This window comes from Triturus cristatus, chromosome 1_2, assembly GCF_964204655.1.
Source record: "Triturus cristatus chromosome 1_2, aTriCri1.1, whole genome shotgun sequence".
Classification (NCBI taxonomy): domain Eukaryota; kingdom Metazoa; phylum Chordata; class Amphibia; order Caudata; family Salamandridae; genus Triturus; species Triturus cristatus.
The window spans coordinates 504,585,902-504,607,167 of record NC_140580.1 but is presented as its reverse complement, the minus strand read 5'-3'; positions in this window follow the sequence as shown (position 1 = coordinate 504,607,167).

Genomic DNA, 21,266 nt, shown 5'->3' with positions numbered 1-21,266 from the left:
TCTCAGAGGCCATCCAATATCTCAGAAGACAGGGTCCCTGACTTGAGCTGCACAGAGTTAGTGGCCCAGGATGCACTGCAGCCGGCACAGGCACCCCGCCGCAGGACGGTGACTTGCGGTGCAGTGAGATGGGCCATGCGAGCTGAGCGGGTCCTCATCGATGTCCGAGGTGAATGTGGCGGAGGGTTGCGAGGGACAGTGGAAGGTGTTCTCCAGGGCATGATGCATAGGGTGGAAACTGTCCGGAAGCAGCAAATGGAGGAGTGGAATGCCACGGCATCGTTTTTGCTGCAAAGTCAGTATCACCGACATGATGGTGTCGACAACCCCAAGTCCATGGGCTCAGTCGCCACCAAAGTTCAACCAGAAAGTGTCCATGGGTCTCGGGGAACAGACTTAGTGGCACCGGGCCTGAAAGGGAATGCAGTCTGCGATGAGGCCTGTACAATGACATCAAGTCAGCCATACATAAATCAAGACTGAGTTCAAAATGTGTGGCCTACTAGACCGCAGTTTAGGCCTGAGGCAGCGGTCAGCGCGTGCCAGATCTGGTTCAGCAAGCTCCTCCTGGAACATGGCATTTGGGTGTGACTTGTGGTTGACAGAGGCAAAAGCACCAGAGCCAAGCAGGTGTTCAGTCAGCGACGATGACGTGTCCTGCCTGGTACGGACTGGATTGGATTGGCGTGAGGCCTGCTGGTCTGCAGTGGAGGCCGATGGCGTAGTCATCAAGGGCCCACAGACACGTGTGGTTGGGATGCCAGGCTCAGACTTGGTGTCACCACATCGAAGGGAGTACAGTGATGTAAACGCTGCATTAATGTGTGTACTCAGACAATATATGATCAAGACTCAGTCCCAAATGTGTGACCAACTCACCCACAGTGTAGGCCCGAGGCAGCGGTTAGCAAGGGCCCACAGCCACTTGTCGTTGTCTTGCGATGCACAGAGTTAGTGACACCAGGGCAGTTGTCGGTAGTGTTCGATCACCTTCGTAACGATGATCCTTTTTTCCTCCTGACTGACCCGCGTCTTCCTCTCACACCGCACCTTGCGTGCAATTAAATGTACTCTGCCATTGACAAATCAAGACTCAGTCCCACAGGCGTGACCGACTCGAACGCAGCGTGCCCTGAGGGCAGTAGTCCGCGTGGGCCCACGGACATGTGTGGATGGAATGCTATGCACAGACTTTGTGGCACCACATTGAAGGGAGTATAGTGACATAAAATCAGCCATAATTGATGTTCTCTGGCATAGTGTAATCAAGACTCAGTTCCAAATGTGTGACCTACTTGTCCGCTGAGCATGCAGGTGGAGTACGTCAACGAGAAGGGAGTACTGCGGGCCTGTGTCGTGGAGGCCGTGATGGTCTGAAGAGGCTGCCAGGTTCGCGGCACTCGGGCTTGGAGCTTTCACCGGCACTTGGTGTGCCCTCTTCGACACACGCCGGTGTCGACAGGTGTGCATTGAGTCCTGGGTGCGCAGGGCCTGGCAGGACTGGTACGAGGACCTGCGGCCCAGGGTGCAGCAGGCGCACAGGAACGCAGGCAACACCGCTCACGGCGGCAACGTCGGCCTCGTAGCGGGGTGAGGGGTGCCACCCTGGCAGAGACGTTGGGTATTCCGGAAGAGGACCACGCCCAGAGCTACAGGCTTTTTATTCGCACCCCTACACTGGCCTGGCGTGTGCCGGGCCAGCACACTCCGCTCACGCTTGCAGGGGGGGACGTAACAAGCTACATTTCCAATATCTTCCCCACTGGCTGGGGTGACATGGTTGCGTCCACTGTCCACTGCACTCCATACACCAGCGGTGTATGTCGACATGGATATGTGTGTGGTCTGCATACTGCAGTCTGGCCATTTCTTCCACGCCACACTTGGCATTGTGTACATTCTCATTCATCGGTCACTTGCCTCCTTTGCACATGCCTGGTCCCCACCTCTTCCCACAATCTGCTATTGTGTGGCTGAGGTGGCATGCAGTTGATGGCTTATGTGCATGGCTAACCCAGGTTGCCAGAGTAAGTTGTGCTGTCGTGTCTGGTGGGTGGGAATGTTGTTTGGCATGTTTTATGTGAGTTTGTGACGTGTGCATTCCCAGTGTTGTGAGATGCATGATTGTGGAGTTGAGGTGTGTGGTGTGTTTATTTAGTACTTGCCAACGAGCAGAACATTTCCGTAGGTGCCAGCCAGGAAGCGCCGGGTGATGATGGACTGTCGGAAGATGTAGGACTCATGCACTCGGAATGGGTAGTTGGCGTCGACGTTGGTGGAGATTCCCAGGTGGTCCACTATTGCCTGCACATTGATGGTATGCGTGTGCTTTCGGTAGCGGATATTGTGTGCAGAGTCACCAGGGGGCACAAGTAGGACATGTGTGCATTCAATTGCCGCCTGACACGTGAGGGAAGCCAGCTATGGCGTTGACGCCTTGCTTGGTCTCCAGCTGTTCCTGCGCAGTGTGGGGGAAGGATAGGTAGTGTGGTACCAAGCTGATATTTGCATCCAAGACAGTTGTGGGGGGCTTGGATTGGGCTGGCTGTGAGACTCCTCCGACTCTGGCGGTTGTTGGTTGGCAGGTCCCAGAGGACAACAGGTGCAGCACAGCCAGCAGCTTTGTCTGCAGAGGGATGTTAGTTGTCCTCTGTGTTGGTACCGTCGCCCTGTGGGCAATGGTGGTCAGGATGCGTAGAATGGTTGTCCTTTTGAGCCTGTGGTGGGCAATGACATTCCCTGGTGTTGGGTCTATGAGGTTGGTGCGTTTTCAGCAGGTCGATGTCTTTGTCTGCGCTGCCTCAGTGTTGGTCCGAGCGGGGGTCCTGGGGTGGTGGCGGTGGGTGTTGTTGCCCTATTGGGGGTACGGGCTGCACGTTCAGTTGCCCGGGGGCATCTGTTGTTCTTCATGTTTGGCTCTGGGCTGTGGTCCCTTGGCTGCTGCCGGTTGTCGTCCGACTTTGCACCAGGTCAGAGCAGGTGTTAATTTCCTGCGCTAACACGCCTTATCGCATGTTTTGTGATCTTATCGCCAATCTGGCTGGTCGTTGAAAATATTGAGGAGTGGTATTGTCGCGGCTTTCTGCACGGGAACGCCTGCTCTGCATCTCATTAGCAATAGTTGCTGGGGTCATCTGTGGCAATGTTTTTTGAGGATGCTATCGCCAGAAAACTGGTGATATGGGCCGTTAGCTCCGGCTTGTGAATGTGGTGGTAACTTTATCGTGAGTTTGGCTGCGATAAAGTGCCGTTAACTCGTCGATAGCTCCTTGAGAATATGCCCCTGAGTGTTTTTTGGTTGCCTTACTAGGTAGTGAGTAGTGTGGATGCGATAATAGTTCATGTAAAAAATGTTGTTTGGTGTGTGTAGCTGGAGATTTTTCTAGTTTGGATACTTGTTATATATCCAAGGTCCAATTTCTTCTTCTGACAATTCTGTTTTTGATGATTGCCTATGAAGTATGTTGTCTTTACTCACGGTTACTAGTTAAAAGATTTGGTTAAGGACTCAGAAACTTGGTGAGGTTTGGTTATTCTTGGATGAGGAGTGGGGGAAACGTCCAATAAATAGCCTGCACCCTGCTAGCCCTAGTAGTTCACTTTATAAGTTGTAGTTGATAGAGTGCCATGTCATTCTGAAATTTGTAGGGGTGTATTATAATCATTGGTAGTCCACACCCATATACTTAGTGGGAAATTATTAACGTGTGGTTTAGAAATGTAGTACTAAAAGCAGCATATATTAGTGCGAATAGAAATGTAATCAAGTCATTTATGAAGTTCGATGTAATGTCTAATCGAAAATGTATGTTAGATAATGCATAACGAATTAGTTCACGTATATGTGATGCATTAGGTTAAACGTGCACCATATTAAAGTCTGCACGTTTAGATTTGCTTATTCATGTATGCAAATTAATGAATGTCAATGCTTATGGTATGACTTTAGAAATGTGTGTTTAAAATGTGTAAAGGCCTGATCGCATATACGTTTTAGAAGAAGGCCTATTTGTTCTTATGTTAGCTGAATATTGTAGGCCGAAAATTGTTTCCCTTGGAAAGGCTCTGGGTTTTGTGAGAATCAGCAGATCTTAGAGAGTGGAAAGTTTCTCGTTCTGATGTTTCTGTTGCAGGTGCAAGGACACCTAGCTCGTTAGGAAGACTAACCCTTTGTTTTAGGAGTTAGGATGGTAGGAGAAGCCAACATGGAAGTATACTGGAATGCAGGGATGATACTTTCAGCGGAGAAGGTGCCTGGGACCCAAGGTCAAATTAACCGTCTTTGGATGAAGTACGAGTTTCAGTTGAAAAGTACAGGAGGAAGACCTGACTGAAGAGGTGTGACGGAGGGCGTGTTCTACAATTTTGGGATTTTGAATTAGGGACAGTGCCCGTGGGTTGAGCAGTTGAGGATTAGATGGGAAGCTAGAAGGAGCATCTTAGAACGAGCTCTGTAGTTTGGGCTACGGATTGAGCAAAGTGAGTGCACTTCTAATGAAGTCTTCACTTCTGACACCTTTTTACTCTCTTGCCTGAGGGAAAAATGCTAAGTAGGGATGTCACCTTAGAGAAAGAGTGGGGATACACTAATTGATTTTTCTTTTTAGGTTGATGACTTCTAACATAGAGATTGGAGCAGTTATTGGTTGCCTAATACTTCTGGAGCTAACTATTCTTCTTATTCTGAGTCGGATGAGACTCCTGCGTAGGATATTCTTTGTATTATTGCCCATTTATTTCCTTAACCTCGTGATGAGGTGCTTGCATGTGCAATTATTTTTGGCTTTGTAATAAACCCCTAAAATTTTACTTCGGAGTCAGTGATCCTTTAGGGTTTACAATTTGATTAATCTTGATTATGTGATAGAATTGTTTTTTCTCCCTTTTAAACTATTTAGCAGATAGAAAGATCCTGGCAAACTGATAGGATTCTTGATGATGGTAAGATAGATAAGAATCCGGCTTTATCACAGTTATCACCTTGTGTTGTCAAGGGTACATAATGGACTGTATGGTTGATTTTTTTCATGGATGTCTTAGTTAGTTTGACCAAGCATGTTTTCTGAATATTGCCTACTTTTTGGAACTTCATATGTGACTCAGTGTGTGACTGAGGATCAGAGATGTAGGAGCCAAATTCCAGGGCTCCTTATAGCCTTGGCATCAACATTTCAAACCTTGGTTTCAGTGTGGGGAAATATACTCTACCCACATCCCGTTTCTGTGAAGAAATCAGCAAACACCTTGGCCCACATTCCCTGTGGCAGTCTCCTACAGTGTACAGCTTTTGCCGAACCCGTCATTCTCCTACTTGATTTCAAATGACCTTTAAATAGTCAGTCCCAACATGATGTAAGGTGTGGAAAAGAAAACTGAGACCACACTTTTCTGCAGGGCATAGTTATCATTGGTGCAGCAGGTGCAGTAGCAGAGGCACCGAGGCCCAGGGGCATCACGGAGCCCTGTGCCCAAATTATGGCTGTCTTTTGCTCAGTGGTGGCCGGCAAAGGTAAGAGCAGGAAGCCGACAGACAACAGGATAGGTAAAATTAAATAAAAATAACTAAAACAACTTACCTTGCGCTTGCTGCATCGCTGAATCTGCGATGTAGTGAGCACAAGGTAACTGTTTAAAAAAAAAATATATTTTTTTTTTACCTATCCCGTTGTCTGTAGATTCCAATTTCTTTCCTTACATTAGGGTCCCAGGGAACCCTTACTATGCCATTATGTTTCTGTTAATCAGACAAACCCAGTGTATATCAGACTATAATAATTTCAAAAGTTGAGTCATATACACACTAGCGCCTACCATGCACCTGGAAGTTCTATTTGAACCCTTCTCACCGGCATAAACTGTATTGCAGCCATGAAATCTATTAGATTTAAAAAACAAAGTCAGAGCCCCGATAATCCCACAACCATACAACAGTGATAAGGCCACTCTCGGGTTTCTTTGTTCAAATAGTTGAGTAAGGGGGCAAAGAGCCTCCCGAACACCCAGGTTGGAATCAGCAGAGGCATACCCACCTGATCTGTGGCAATTATACCCATGACAGCTAGGGGGCGACCAGATCAGAACATGACTGCAATGCCAAGTTTTTCTTTTAGAGTTTTTCCTCAACAACATATTCCTTGTGCTCTAGTTAACTTTCACTACGGTGATCGGTGGCTAGTTCTCATCATTTGGATTTGAATATAATAAGCTTTAAACATATAATTTGAAAGGCAATTATTGAGAAAACAAATAGTAAGGTGGATGATAGTACCTTATTTGAGCTAGTGGTTCAGGTGTGGCCCAGCAGCTTTCGTTTCTGGGGACTTACACCTATTTGTCTTCATCAGACTTTGACCTTGAGAGATAGAAAGAGAGAGGACAACACAAGAGAGTGAAAAAGGACCAGAAACATGGAATACGGATTACAAAGAAAAATAATAAGGACGAAAAGGAATCTGAGAGAGTGCGATAAAGGAGCAGAAAGTCACTGGTTGTGGATGAAAGAGGCTTGAGGTGGACTCAAGACTACGCTGCCTTTGGTATTCGGCAACTCGACTTTTGATAATGTCAGACAAGGCTCTTGAGCAAAGCTTTGGGCTCTGGCACTTACTCTTTCGTAAATTAAGCAGTGGAGATAGATTAAAAAAGGTTTGGGGTAGAGTTAGTGTGATAGGATTAATGTAAAGGTTACAGCTCCATTTTCCGCTAGGTTTAGAGTTAGGGTGGGGGCCAAGGTGCTAATGATGGTAGTGAAAAATTCAATTCAAACTAAATACAGAATTGAACCACATGAGTCAAACCATTTGTATTCAAACCATTTGATTCCAACTATACAATAGTCAAACTAACTGCTTCAAAAATCCACATAGTATCAAAGTCAAAGAAAGTAGGATGAGTCATACGACAATCACTTGACTAGCAGACAGTGCTTAATTTGTAAAATATGAAGTGCAGGTGCTCAAATCTTTCTCGGAGGCCACACCTACTTTTCTATGGCCCCATCCACTTCCTCCATTGGCCCCACCCACTTCCTCCATTGGCTCCACCCACTTCCTCTATTAGCTCCACCCACTTCCTCAACCGGCACTGCGAAAAGACAGATGAATTTCAGCAAGGGAGCCTTCCTCATAGTAAGGTTTTGATAGGAGTTTCCCCTGCCCTGTGAAAATGTTGCATACAAAACGTAAGCAGTATAGTAAAAAGACCACATCCCTGGACCCAGAGCCGCAGTACACATTTTGTTTTCCAATCCACACTTTGCAGTACCTCCAGGATTGGTGCACTAGTTGCAAGCCCAGGGAAAACAAAGACAAGAAAACAAAAATAGCGCTTCACTGGCAAACTCTGTAAAAGTGGCGCTAATGTGTTTGGGTGTGAATAAAATCAATCCGGCCAGTTTGCTACCACCCTGTCATACTTTAGTTAGTTTTCATACTTGTAACCTTTTATTCCAGATGCTGCACTTTGGAATTAAAAAACGACATTTCCAGCAAAAATGTTGGTTTTTTTGGCTCCATTTCACAGGGGAGCAAAGAAAAGAAAGGAGAGGAAACAGAGAGAGAACCTCGTCTTGAAATCACAGTTTTCAGTAAGAGAAGAACTGCTAGACAGAAAGAGAGGGAAAAGGGAAAAGGGGGGGACAGCTGAAACGGCGGAGCAGAAGTGGTCATTGTATGTTTCTTCTCTGGGCAAGAAAAGACAGAGTCCTGTTACCTCTCTGCCGCCCGTCCTCCAACGAACACCAGGAACGCTGAGGCTGAGCTTTCTTTATAGGCAATGGTGATTTCTTGCGTCCTGGGACGCATTTTCAAAATAAAAAAGTAGGGTAACGGAATCTTTAGAATTAACAAAGTAGGGGCGCGCCGTGCCCTGCTGATCCCGCCCACTTCGACCACTGGTCTTGAACATAACACGCAAGCCAGCCATAGCCAAGTAAACACTAGAGTAAAGCTGAAATAAAGCTGAAATATTGAACAGATCGATTACTGCACCAATAAGAACACCTCAGTTGATTGAAACTTTGCATTAACAAAAATAAGAGGTTAGATAAATAACGGTGACCTGAAAGAAGACATTTACAACTTGGTGCGGATTGGCACGGAAATGGCTTTCAAAATTACCATATTGACTGATGTCACTGTCACATTACTTTGATACCATTTTGATTTTTGTATTGTGCGATGTTATACATGATTCTCAGTTCAGTCGCTTCTGAAGTCTCTAGTCTGGCCCTAGTGCTTGGCAAGGAATCACCGATAACCAGCTCAGCATTTAGAGTTTGCATTTCTCTTTTCAATGTCCTTTTAACGATTCCCATGAGAAAGCCGTTCAGCTGCTGATCGAAATTTGTGTCGGTCACGTGTGCTTGTTCTAAGCAGTGTGGGTAAACATTTGGTAGGGGTTAGCATTATATGGTTACTACTGTGGGGAGGTGAGGTGGGGGGGAATTTTGCTTTGCACAACAATGTACTATTCATACCCAACAGGCTGTGCACTCAGATGTCGACAACAACTAAAACATACCAACAAATATAATACAAGAACAATGAGACCTGAACCCCCGGGAATCACTTTAAAAAGTAATATTATATATTGCATCACTATCCATTGCGACAACGCCACACCACACCCGAGAAAGAAAGTGAAACCATTACCATAGGCATCGGGATCCGCTGCGCGCACCAGCCGCCATCTTTGGACAACAAGTCAGCAAGCGGCTGGGTGGGTAGGCTAGGGCAGCAGGGCCTAGTAGTTTTACTTAAACCCGCAGCCTGCGCAGCGCAGGTCAGTACAGTACTGCGGCGCCAGCACGACTATATGGTATACCGCAATGGCCTGTGAGCCTTTAGTGAATCTGAATTTCAGGCAGCATTTGCATCCTATTTTTATTCCTAATAAATAATCAGTATTATAGAGCTGCCCCTTTCCCCCCCGCCCCACGCTGGTGATCTTACAATGCAACCGGAATCCAGACCCTCACTCACACACTACCCAAAATAAAAATATAGCGTTTTTACACGGTATTCAGTACTGACGCCTGACGGTATTGGAATGGCAATTAACTTCAATCTTATTCTTACCGTTACTCGTGGTACGGTCCGGCTCAGTGAATAACTTTTTACAAGATTAGGCGGCCCAGTGCACTGCTGCTGCTGTTTGCTCTACCCAGTAGTAGTAGCCAACAATGCTACCAGAACCACCAGCAGTAATGTCCTGGTTTAGGTTAGCACTGCAGTGATACTGGCTGCGGTGGTTATGCAGGGGCGTGGCGCGCGCGAGCGAGTGGTCATGTGACTAAAATCCGCGCACGCTGCTGCGCGTACAGCGGTCCCTACCCCCCCCATCAGAACAGTTAGAAGTTAGAGAACCAAAATCCAGCCCGCCCCTGGTGCCCCAATAAATCAGTGTGTGTGCCAGACACACAGTACTACTGCCACCAGTGTGTTTCATCCTGGTCCCGACTCCCGACTCCCGCGCCCGCTCACCTTCAAAGCACAACGCACGCACATTCAACTGTGCAGTGCACGCGTCACGCACGGCCCACTCACTGTGTGAATGTAAGTGACCAAGAAGGGTTGCGGCCGCGGCTTGGCCTCAAGGTCGCCGGGATTGACAGCTGCCATGAAATATATCTATTTCTGCCGCTACCGTCCCTTTATGGTGAAAGCAATTTGCAGTGTTTTGTTTTAGTACCTAAGAACATAAAACAGGGGCTCCTCAACCAGCAGGAACCGCCGTCTATGGACAGGAAGGCTGCGCAGACCAGAGCACTACTTCCGGCCTAGTGGTACTTCCTACACCGTGCAAATCACATGATGTGGTTATGATTTACAGAAATATTATCACATCTTTTTTAATTCCGCTGGCGCTTTGGCTTTTATGATCGATTTAATTTCTTTTGAGCAAGCAGGTCAGAGTCAGACACTTTAGACAGATATGGGTTAAAATAAATTAAGCAAAGGCCATGACCTTCCGGCAGCCTTGGAGCATTGCACTGCACACAGTGCCCCACCCGACTCCGGTGGCATGACTGCTGGGGCCTTATTGCTGGGGCCTCTGAGACTCTGAGTCAGTTCTGGTGACAGTCAACACGCGCCAGTAAAAGCAGCATTTTCTTTTATTACTCACTGCGTGGTGGCACTGCCAGGACTGCAGCCCTGCTGCTGCTTCACATCTTACTAACTGGTGCTGCCCTGATGGTGACTCGTGCTCAAGTGCGTGTGTGTTGGGGATGGGCGTGGTCCACCGTCCCTGGAATCATAGAAGGTTACGCACGGCACGCTGCCGCAGCCCTCTACCCCCCATAGTAGAATCAATTACATCCTAATGTTCGGCCCGCCCACCAGCAACACTGATACCAAATAGATTCGCGGTGGCAGAGATTGATTTATTATCGGGCTTATGGGCTCGCTCTCTGAACACTGCACAAAACACTCTTCTTCACCGACGGACTCGCTCCGGAGACTCTGTCAGAGTGTGAAATGAGCACTGCAGTAAGGCAAATATATTTAATTTACTGTTTGACACGTATAGATTGCAGTGCAGTCGTGCAGTTGTAAATTGTAGACCCAGCCCTGAGAAAAAGGTGTCGGTGCTAAGCACCGGAAAGCTCCGGCCCAAATTAAGCACTGCTAGCATATCACCCTGGCATCCATCTCATGGTTTTTCTCATTTGATGTGGATAGCAGACAGTAATCTGTAATAACTATCTTCAGTTACCAGCTTTACAGGCATTACCTTTATCTGATTATTTAACCTGTATTCTGCGCATACAAACATGCATGGTTAGGGCTGCACCAGGAACGAAAACAATAAATTAAAAGGGGTCAACTTTGCCTGGTGCCATGTCCAATCTTAACAACAAACTGGAGCAGGGTTATGCTGGAGCAGGGTTTTTACTTTAAAACCAAATACCTGTTTCATTTTCGTATGTCATTATTAAAAGTACTACTGATTAATTAGTAATTACTAAAGATTTGTCGAGTCTTGTCTAACCAACCTTATTAACAGAAGAATTACACGTGGGAATGCAATTGCATGGCTAAAATAATAAGTGAATTAAGTTGGTGAGCAAATTGACAGTAATAGATGTTGCTTATGTGATGTTTTTGTGTTTTGCGCTTATAATAAATATGCATTATTGGCTTTTGATGTCGCAAATGGCTAGATAAATACATACACATAAGGGTATTAGCAGGGGAATAACACTGTATAATCATTTCCATGTAGTAATTATGATTTTGTGTTTTCTTCGCTTAAGTTGATCATTGTGGCCTGCTGTAAAATGGCCACCACCCGCAGCCTGCATTCGAGTAGATGAAAAAAAATGAAAAGAGGCTTTTGCGCTGACTGTGACCCTGTCCTCTGATTGAACTGAAAAGCCATGTACATGACGACAGATCTGGGAGTGTTGCCAGATGCCCCTGAACGTGAAGAAATGTTGCAACCCAAAATCCGACCTGATGAACTTATAATGGTCCCATGGATGAGATACATTTTATCCTGAAGAGACATCCGTAGAAGTAACGAATTAGCTATGGACTTCTAATTTCTATTTAGAATTTGAAACTATCAATACATGAGAAAATTTAATGGTGTAGCTTAATGTACCAAGACGACATATTTTCCGCCAATCGAATGTTTTGAAAGTTATATTTGCAACATTTGGAATGTAAATTTTAGTATAAATATTAGTAGACTAGAGAGGTCTAGCGCCACTTCTTCCCGAACCAATGATCAGAGGTCCCGACGCTGACGGAGAGGACGGCGACTCTACATGACGGCTAGAAAACTTAAACTTTTTGCTGAGGACCAGTTCTGACTTAGAAAACGACTTTTAGCCAGAATAGGTAAATATGGAGAAAAATGATCTTGCAATTAATTGGCTTTTCTTACAATTTGATTTTAGATAAACAATATTCTGTTTGAATTACTGTGTCGGGTGGTTATTTTATTGTTATGTTTATTGAATATTTAGAGTGTTAAGTTGTATCACCAAGTCAATAGCAACTAGTTGATCTCATTGACCTCAGGGTACATGCAGATTGGTTGAGTAAAGAAAAGTGTTTCCCTTATACATGGCACGGATAGAGTGGTAGGATGAATGTCGGTGTTATGGGCCCCACCAGCGTGTGATGTGTGTGTGTGCGTGTGACTGAGAAATCACTCCGTCTGTGGAAGTAGAGGGGATTCGGAAGCTCCGATCTGCACCACCATGTCCAATCTTAACAACAAATGAAATCCAGACATTGGTAATGGGGTTGTTCATAGAGCTTTCTCACCCACCCCAGTATAGGGAAAAAGGTCCCAGAGTATATATAATAGAAAGCACAGTGAATAGGCCAAATTAAGAAATTAGAACGACAATATAGGAAGCAAGAGTGTTATTTAATCACACTCCGCAAAAGTATCATCTCATTTTAGATACAACAACACATTCAATTATGCAAAATTAGGTGCAAGAAAGTGCCCAGGGGAGGGGGGATGGGAATCGTGTTGGTAGTGATAATTAGGAGGGGGGAGGCAAGTGACAAAAAAATTCAAACAGTATCACAAATTAATTGTTTTGGCAAAGTATTTCATGCCACATATTCAGACAGACATATATTCATTGAGACATGTAATCATTTGAAAGAACCATGCACATAGAAGAAAACACAGTGTAAATTACACTATTGAGGTACTGGTGTAGATGATAAGTCGACGTTTCGACCCCTTAAACCCAGGTGGGTGGATAGGTATTTTAAGTCCTTATTGCCGGGGTCTTTATCAGGACAGGGTCGCGGGGGTGAGGGGGGGAGGGGCACCCTTGAAAGGAAACCTCGATAAATCCTGGCTCAATCTCAAAAAAGGGGGCGGGGCTGATGGGCTCCCAAGGTGGAGGAGAACAAAGACACTGAATGAAGATATTTCATGAAGGCACAATTGGAACAGAGTCAAAGCCGTGGAAATTAAACCATCGGTGAGAAGCATGAGATAAATCGCAATAGATTGTGCCTTCGAACCACACCAAGGGAGCGTTGCGTCAACCCGAATCCACTTCCTTTCAAGGGTGCCCCTCCCCCCTCACCCCCGCGACCCTGTCCTGATGAAGACCCCGGCAATAAGGACTTAAAATACCTATCCACCCACCTGGGTTTAAGGGGTCGAAACGTCGACTTATCATCTACACCAGTACCTCAATAGTGTAATTTACACTGTGTTTTCTTCTATGTACATGGTTCTTTCAAATGATTACATGTCTCAATGAATATATGTCTGTCTGAATATGTGGCATGAAATACTTTGCCAAAACAATTAATTTGTGATACTGTTTGAATTTTTTTGTCACTTGCCTCCCCCCTCCTAATTATCACTACCAACACGATTCCCATCCCCCCTCCCCTGGGCACTTTCTTGCACCTAATTTTGCATAATTGAATGTGTTGTTGTATCTAAAATGAGATGATACTTTTGCGGAGTGTGATTAAATAACACTCTTGCTTCCTATATTGTCGTTATAATTTCTTAATTTGGCCTATTCACTGTGCTTTCTATTATATGTACTCTGGGACCTTTTTCCCTATACTGTTCTACACCCAGGTCCCAGTGATTTTTGGGTATACCCTTTTTTCTAATTCTCACCCACCCCAGCATATGGTGAAGGATGGCCAGGTGCTCCAGTGTTGAGTACATAAATTCGTGAAACAACTAAATTGCATATTTTTTCAGCATTAATTAATACTCGGAATGGTATAATCACCTGGTGCCGGATTATAAGAACTGCTCATGGGAAGCAAAGGTCATTGTATCTGCTTTTGAAACCCCTGGTGCTAAAAAAAAAAAAATGTGTAATTGCATTTTCGATAATCATGCAGTACCATTGTAAACTATGGGCAATGGTAGTATATCAGCATTACAGTGTTCATCATATAGTTTGTTTAATATCTAGTAGAAGAGTGAACAAATGCCTTCTCATCTGTCTGATGCGGCTTAAGTATAGGCTTGCATACTACCATTTGTGCCTGGCCAACTGGGCTGGATAAGTAAAGGGGAAAAACATGCAAACCCCCAAAATCTAAGAGGAATCTCAATATTGTAACATGAATGACTTCTGTACATGTTCTATCCGCTAAAACCTGGCGCCGCCAAGGATGTAGTCTCGAAAGCGAAGACTTGAAAAGAGACAGGACAAAATACTGGGGACTGGGATATCTCAGCACTGGTGTTTGGAGGGGAAGGGATTCAAGTGTTTGGAGATCCTTTAGATCAGGCGTGCAACACCCATTGGACTCAAAGGGCTTCAACCACTCCCCCCCCCCGGCGTGTGTGGTAGCCCGGGATGAGACAGCTTCCCGGGCACACACACAGCCGCACCCGAGCACTTCACAGGTCGTTAAAAGACCATTTGCATGTTAATGAGGCCTTGCTGTTGTTTCACCCCTTCTAAAAACCCCTGCAGCTCCACTCTGCCAAACAACTAAATTGCATATTTTTTCAGCATTAATTAATACTCGGAATGGTATAATCACCTGGTGCCGGATTTTAAGAACTGCTCATGGGAAGCAAAGGTCATTGTATCTGCTTTTGAAACCCCTGGTGCTAAAAAAAAAAAAAATGTGTAATTGCATTTTCGATAATCATGCAGTACCATTGTAAACTATGGGCAATGGTAGTATATCAGCATTGCAGTGTTCATCATAGAGTTTGTTTAATATCTAGTAGAAGAGTGAACAAATGCCTTCTCATCTGTCTGGTGCGGCTTAAGTATAGGCTTGCATACTACCATTTGTGCCTGGCCAACTGGGCTGGATAAGTAAAGGGGAAAAAGATGCAAACCCCCAAAATCTAAGAGGAATCTCAATATTGTAACATGAATGACTTCTGTACATGTTCTATCCGCTAAAATCTGGCGCCGCCAAGGATGTAGTCTCGAAAGCGAAGACTTGAAAAGAGACAGGACAAAATACTGGGGACTGGGATATCTCAGCACTGGTGTTTGGAGGGGAAGGGATTCAAGTGTTTGGAGATCCTCTAGATCAGGCGTGCAACACCCATTGGACTCAAAGGGCTTCAACCACTCCCCCCCCCCGGCGTGTGTGGCAGCCCGGGATGAGACAGCTTCCCGGGCACACACACAGCCGCACCCGAGCACTTCACAGGTCTTTAAAAGACCATTTGCATGTTAATGAGGCCTTGCTGTTGTTTCACCCCTTCTAAAGACCCCTGCAGCTCCACTCTGCCTATTGCTTAAAGATTCAGCCCCCCCCCCCGAAGTTTTTTCTTAGCCCCCCTCCGAAATTTGGCTCTAGTTGCCCCTCTGCTTTAGATTACCCCCCCTGCACAGGAACGCCTACTTCTGGTGCAGGCCTTTACAACGTGACGCATCTCCCAGATGCGTCACGTTGTAAATACCCCGCAGCATGGCGCTGGTTTTGCGCCGCCGCTGCGTCACAAAAGTGACGCAACGGCGGCGTAAAAGAGGCGCAAGGGGCTTGTAAATCTGCCCCCAGATGTTTACTAATCTGGCGCATGCTTTAAGTGCGTGCTACATGCCTCCGAATAGAGTGGACACTGCCTCATGTCACAGAGCTGTGGTCAGGGAAGAACAGCAGTTTTATACAATTATCAACATTCCCACCAATATTTATGCCGGCAGAGAACATGCCTAGTTTGTCTTCGTATTTTAGCTGCTTGAATGTAAGCAAGTGGGACAGACCAGTGAGACTTGTCTTAGTAAGGGAACAGTGAGCTGGATCCATGATTCTTTCTTGCAGATGAAGTGTCCCGAAGCAAAGTGGGAATGAGGTCATGCCAAAACCACTCCACTGGGGCTGCTCTGAATCCACTGTGAGACTCACGGTCCAGTAGCATGGCTCACAAAACCCATCAGCTCTCATTTTACTTTGTTGTATTTTTTATTTGATTTCTTACAGCAAACATCCTTGTTTCCGCAAGCAAGGTGTCCTCAATAGTTCTTCCACTTTATTCCGCTTCAGTCTCTCTTTCACTAATCCTTTTCGACTCATGACATAGTATATTGATGCTTCTTGCCAAGGCATTGAATAAACAGGCACTCAACTTTTCTGATGTTTTTATGAGGGGCCCTGCTTCTCCTTCGCAGGTTCACCAGGAGTCCCATTGCTGTTCACCAAGTTGTTCAATTTAAGCAGGCTCTCTCGAAAAAATGTTGTGCTTAGTACGTTTGAGCTCATGCTGAAATCCTTTCTTTCTTTCTTTCTTTCTTTCTTTCTTTCTTTCTTTCTTTCTTTCTTTCTTTCTTTCTTTCTCTCTCTTTCTTTCTTTCTTTCTTTCTTTCTCAGAAAACAAGGTTACAGTGGTTCCTTGTTTGGTGGTCAGTGAAGATGGGCTCTTGGACAATCTAGACTGATTGCTGTGGTCATGTTAGCTATGCACTTGCGGTGTCTGTGTGAGCACTCAGTGATTACAGTGGCATTAGCTTCCGGGTGCTCCCAAATGCTGCATGTTCTCTCTGTGGAGCAGTCATTCAAAGTACACCTTTATTCTGTATGCTTTCACTGTGACTAGGTCATTCAAGAAACACTTGCAGTTTATGCAGAACAAAGGTGACCTCATTCAGGAGAAGACTTTAGAATTTACCAAGAAGAGAACAAGGTAAGCGTTAAGTACAGAGGCTCGGAAACCAGGTCTGATACTATGTGCGTTCAAAGCCAGGTGTCCTGAAGTTTCAAATACCGCTGATACAACCCCAACAGCTTGCTGCCTTGGTCTGCCCAATTGGTCAGTAGTTCTGTATTACGGGCCCAAAATCACAGTTAAAGGAAGACCTGAACTCACCATCCTTTCTTTTGCACAGATCTGATATTGACTGGGCCTCTGTGGTTTTGGCAGGTGTAAATGGACAATACTCTGATACCACCAGTCTGACTTGAACTTGCCAATTATTGTTTGGTCGTCATGAACAGCATTGGGTGTTTGCGTCTTGAAGCCATCAGCTTACCTTTGTCAGCTATGGCAGTGTTGGTGCATAGTGTAAATGGGTCTTGTGCTCTTCCAAACTACCTAATTGGCTTTCTAGTGCAATGCTTCTGGTCTCTCTCATGCTTTGTTTCTGATGTCCTTCCGTGCAACATCCCAGTGTTTTTGTGCCCTATGTGTCGCAGTTCCTGCCCCAGAGTTGTCTGTGAGGCTCTCTTTCCTACCGTCAGGACCTTCATGACCAGTTCTCATGTGTTGGGTTGAGTCTCCTGCTCCTGTTAGACAATCACAAACCAGACCCAGAGCCAGGGCACATCATTTGTGGGCCCCTGACCGATGACCCATTGTAGACTTCAGTGACTCTGTCTGATTGGGAAAGAGTCGAAGGTGCATCTCAGCAAAGTTTGAGGACATTGTTCCCTTTTTCCTTGCCAGGTCTGTCATGCCTTGTATGGCGGTCCTTAGTTGGAAAAATGTTTTGGAAGCCCTACCCTAATTATGCTAGTTTTTCTGATGCCTTAAAGACGGTGGCCTTGTAGTGGTCTGCTGCCACAAAGGGGTTTCAGACAAGAGAGTAGTTCATTGCTTTATCATGAAAAATTAATCAGTTGCCCTTGCATCTAAATGTGGTCAGGCAATCATCAGGGTGAAGGCATCAGCTGATTTGTGACAAGACCACCTTTATCCAAGATCGTTTGCACCATTAAAAAGACGTGTTGTACTCAACTTGCTATCAAAAGCTTAACAGGGTGCCCTTGCTGGGGCTTTGCACTAATGGTGATAACATTGCATTAGTGGGTAAAATGTCCCTTATTCAACAATGACATGCGATGAAAATCTTTGTGTTGCTAGTGCACTTGACTATAAGATTTTGAAGAAGCAATGAAAAGTAAGAAAAGTGGTCAACTCTGTCATTCTTGATGCAAAGCTCTAAATGTTAACTTTGGAGGCCCTCCCTATGAAATTACTTTATTGTGGCAGGAGATGCTCGAGAGATCAAGGTCAGCCACCCTTTTCATGTACATTGTTGTCATCAACTATGTCATTTCAGATATCATCAGAGATGTTCTAAATGATGTCAAAGAACACGTCATGAGTGATGTAATATGTGAGGTCATAAGCAGTGCCTGATGAGGACGTGAGTCAAAGTTACCTAAGTTAATTATAAATATGCAAATGTTAGTCTTTTTTTTAAAAAAATGTTACTTTTAAACTGACATTTTCACATAACTGTAACGTCACTTTAACCTTTTTTTACAATGAGATAGATAGATAGATAATGAACTTTATTCGATATGTACAAAAACAATATCATAAAAGTGCATACACTTGAATATAAAAAAACCATTTAAAACAAATTAAAATTTCAGTTATTTTGTAACGTAGTTAAGATCAGATAAAAAGTACAGATACACAATCAAAGCATCAAGATATATATCAACTTAGGTCTGCATTGATGTCCGCTGCCTCAAGGTCATTTTCAGGTAAGATGAAATGGCTGCCAGGGCTAAAGGAGTTTCCAGGGTTTTTAGTTTTTGGTAAGCCATTTGACATGAACGTAATCCCCATGATTTAAGCAACGGTTTTAAAAAAATAGTCCTTGGCAATTGATAAAATCTACAGAATAGAATACAATGAATGTTAGATTGGGTTGAAAGGTCATCGCAAGGACACTTCGGTAAGTCACTGGACCAACAATTTGGATTGGGAAAAGTTAGAAGTCTAAAAAAAGTGTTAGTACGAAAGCGGGTCAGGAGCATACGGGTAAACAGAGATGGTTCTAAGAGTAAATATTGCTGGGTACCACTCATAATGGTCGATTCTTAGTAATCCGCAATAGTGCTCTTTTGTTTTTCTGTGTTTAAAAAAAATGTAAAGTAAGATATTATTACAATACCTAACTGTAGAGTCACTTTAACCTTGTTTTTCTAGAGTTTTTATATAGCGTGAACTAGACCCGAGACATCCGGTATCAGAGTGCTTTACATGAGCACCAGTTTCGTTACAGATGGACACATACATTTTTGTTAGGCACAGGGAGATTAAATGATTTGCCTAGAATCATAAGATGTTCAGCGTCGTTGCCGAAACTCGAATTTCTAGGTTTTTTTAAGCGCAAAGTAAGATTTTATTACCATACGTAACTATGCCAACCCCCTGCTGTGCACGGTCTTTGGCTGTGAGCAGGGTGGGGGTGGCTGCCGGACCTGGCCTGTGGACAGACCCTGCATCCAACCCCCCGAAAGCAGCCAACATTCCCCACAGACACCCTTGCCCCCTATTATTTTTTTTTTTAAATGTTTTTCTGATTCAGCAGGAATTATGCAGGAGTAAACGTGGTCCCAAGTGCTTCTGTGAGATTCTGCCCCCCACAAAGTCCGGGTGGGGCCGGCTATCCATAGCCTGCCCCATTAAACCTTTTTTGATTTTCAGGACAGGGGGACCCAGTCCGCATTTCCTGTAATTGCAGTCATAACGTTTCCCTTGAGGTTGCGGCCAGCCAATTAGAGCACAAGCTCCTGCAGGAATTGCAGGAGTGAGGTGGCTGACGGGAAAAAAAAGTCCACTGGCCAATCAGAACGATCTATTATTTGAAGTTGTGTGCCTGAGGAACTCCCATGAGAGTCCTGAGAACCTAACCATCCAGATATTTATACATTCTACACCCTTAATTTCTCATAAACTACTGGACGGATTTACACTAAACCCAACAAAATATGCTTTCTGGGTAATTATCTAGCTTTCTGCCAACATGGTGTAGTTCCAGTCAGCCGTTTTGGCTGTAGTGGTGGCTAAAATTCCCTATGGAAATTGCATGGGAAATTGAGTTTTGGGACCCCACTTTATGCTCCCGCTTGATGGATCACCCCAAAACTTTCAAGGAAGGAGCTGAGGTGGATGAACAGTTTTTGGGAAAGTTTTGTGATGATGCGTCAAACGGGCTCACAGTTATTAAAACTATAAAATCGATCTCCTATGGTAACTAGGTCCTAACTATAGCTACACAGTGGCAAACACCATTGTGTAATATGTATGTGTGTGTGTGTATGTTCACTGAAAAACAACAAAGGTTAAAGGGATTATATAGTTAAGTGAAAATGTCAGTTAAGACATAACATTTAAGACAAAAAAACATAGAAATTCACCATTTATAGTTTACTGAGCTAGCTAAAATTGTGCCCCCACCATGTCCAGTGTTGTCAACAAAGAGGTCATTTGAGATGTAATCAGTGATGTCATCAATGATACCAATGAACATGTTATTAGAAATGCGATCTGTGAGATTATAAGCGGAGCATGGTGGGGGCGCATGTTCTAGTTAGCTCAGTATTCCATAACTGATGAATTTCAGTGGTTTATAACCTTTGTTATCTTACCTTGCTATAACGTCACTATAACCTTTGGTTATATTAGTGAATTTCTGGTGTTTCTTTAACATAAAATAAGAATGTATTACCATACCCAGGCCCCAGCGGGTGGCTAAAACTCCCACAAACCCCTACCCTACATTTTTTTGCAATTCATTTTCCCACTTCCTTGGGATTCACGAGGGGTATGTGATGCAACCAGGCTCCAGTTGGCTTACCAGGCAGAACTTCAGCCAGCTAAAGCCTGGAAATCCTCTCCTTCCCCCTTACATTATATAATTTCTTTAATGTCCCCCATGATCCACAACATCTCCCCCAATACATTCAAAAAGTCTGTAACCTCCTGCTATGATGCTTTCTGATTCTACTGAGGGAGAATGAAGGCATGCATCAGTTGTGTGGTTGTGGACCCACCTTCATGGTGTGGATGGTGTGGCTCGGGGTGGACATATGTCATTTTTTGCTTTAATGTTAATTAAATAGGTGTCCCAACCAATCTTACCTCTAATTTTCTTTCTCTGTGTGCGGTAATAAAGGTGCTTCGTTCACTGCAGCAAAGGCTGCGTGCACTGAAGATAAGCAACAACTTAATACACAAGCATGTGCGGTGTGCAAGGATCCAAAATCAGTGGCATAGTAAGAGTGCCATGGGCCCTAATGCAAACCTGTAAAAGAAAGAACACCCCCTAAAACTCACACACTCCTCTGGATGGGTATTACAAGACACCCATTGCTGGGGTGCAAAGGGCTCCTTGCACCCCTGGGAATAGGTGCCTCTGCATCTTGAGTCCTAATCATTCTACCTATAAATCCTCTCTATTTGCTATCTCCATGCAACTACTATCTCCTCCTTGCACCCTTTCTTATGTCTGTCCACTTCCACTTGATCTTCTAGCTTGTCCTTATCGTCTTACTCCCTTTTTTAGCTTTTTTTCTCTCCTTGCTCTTCCTTACAATCCCACT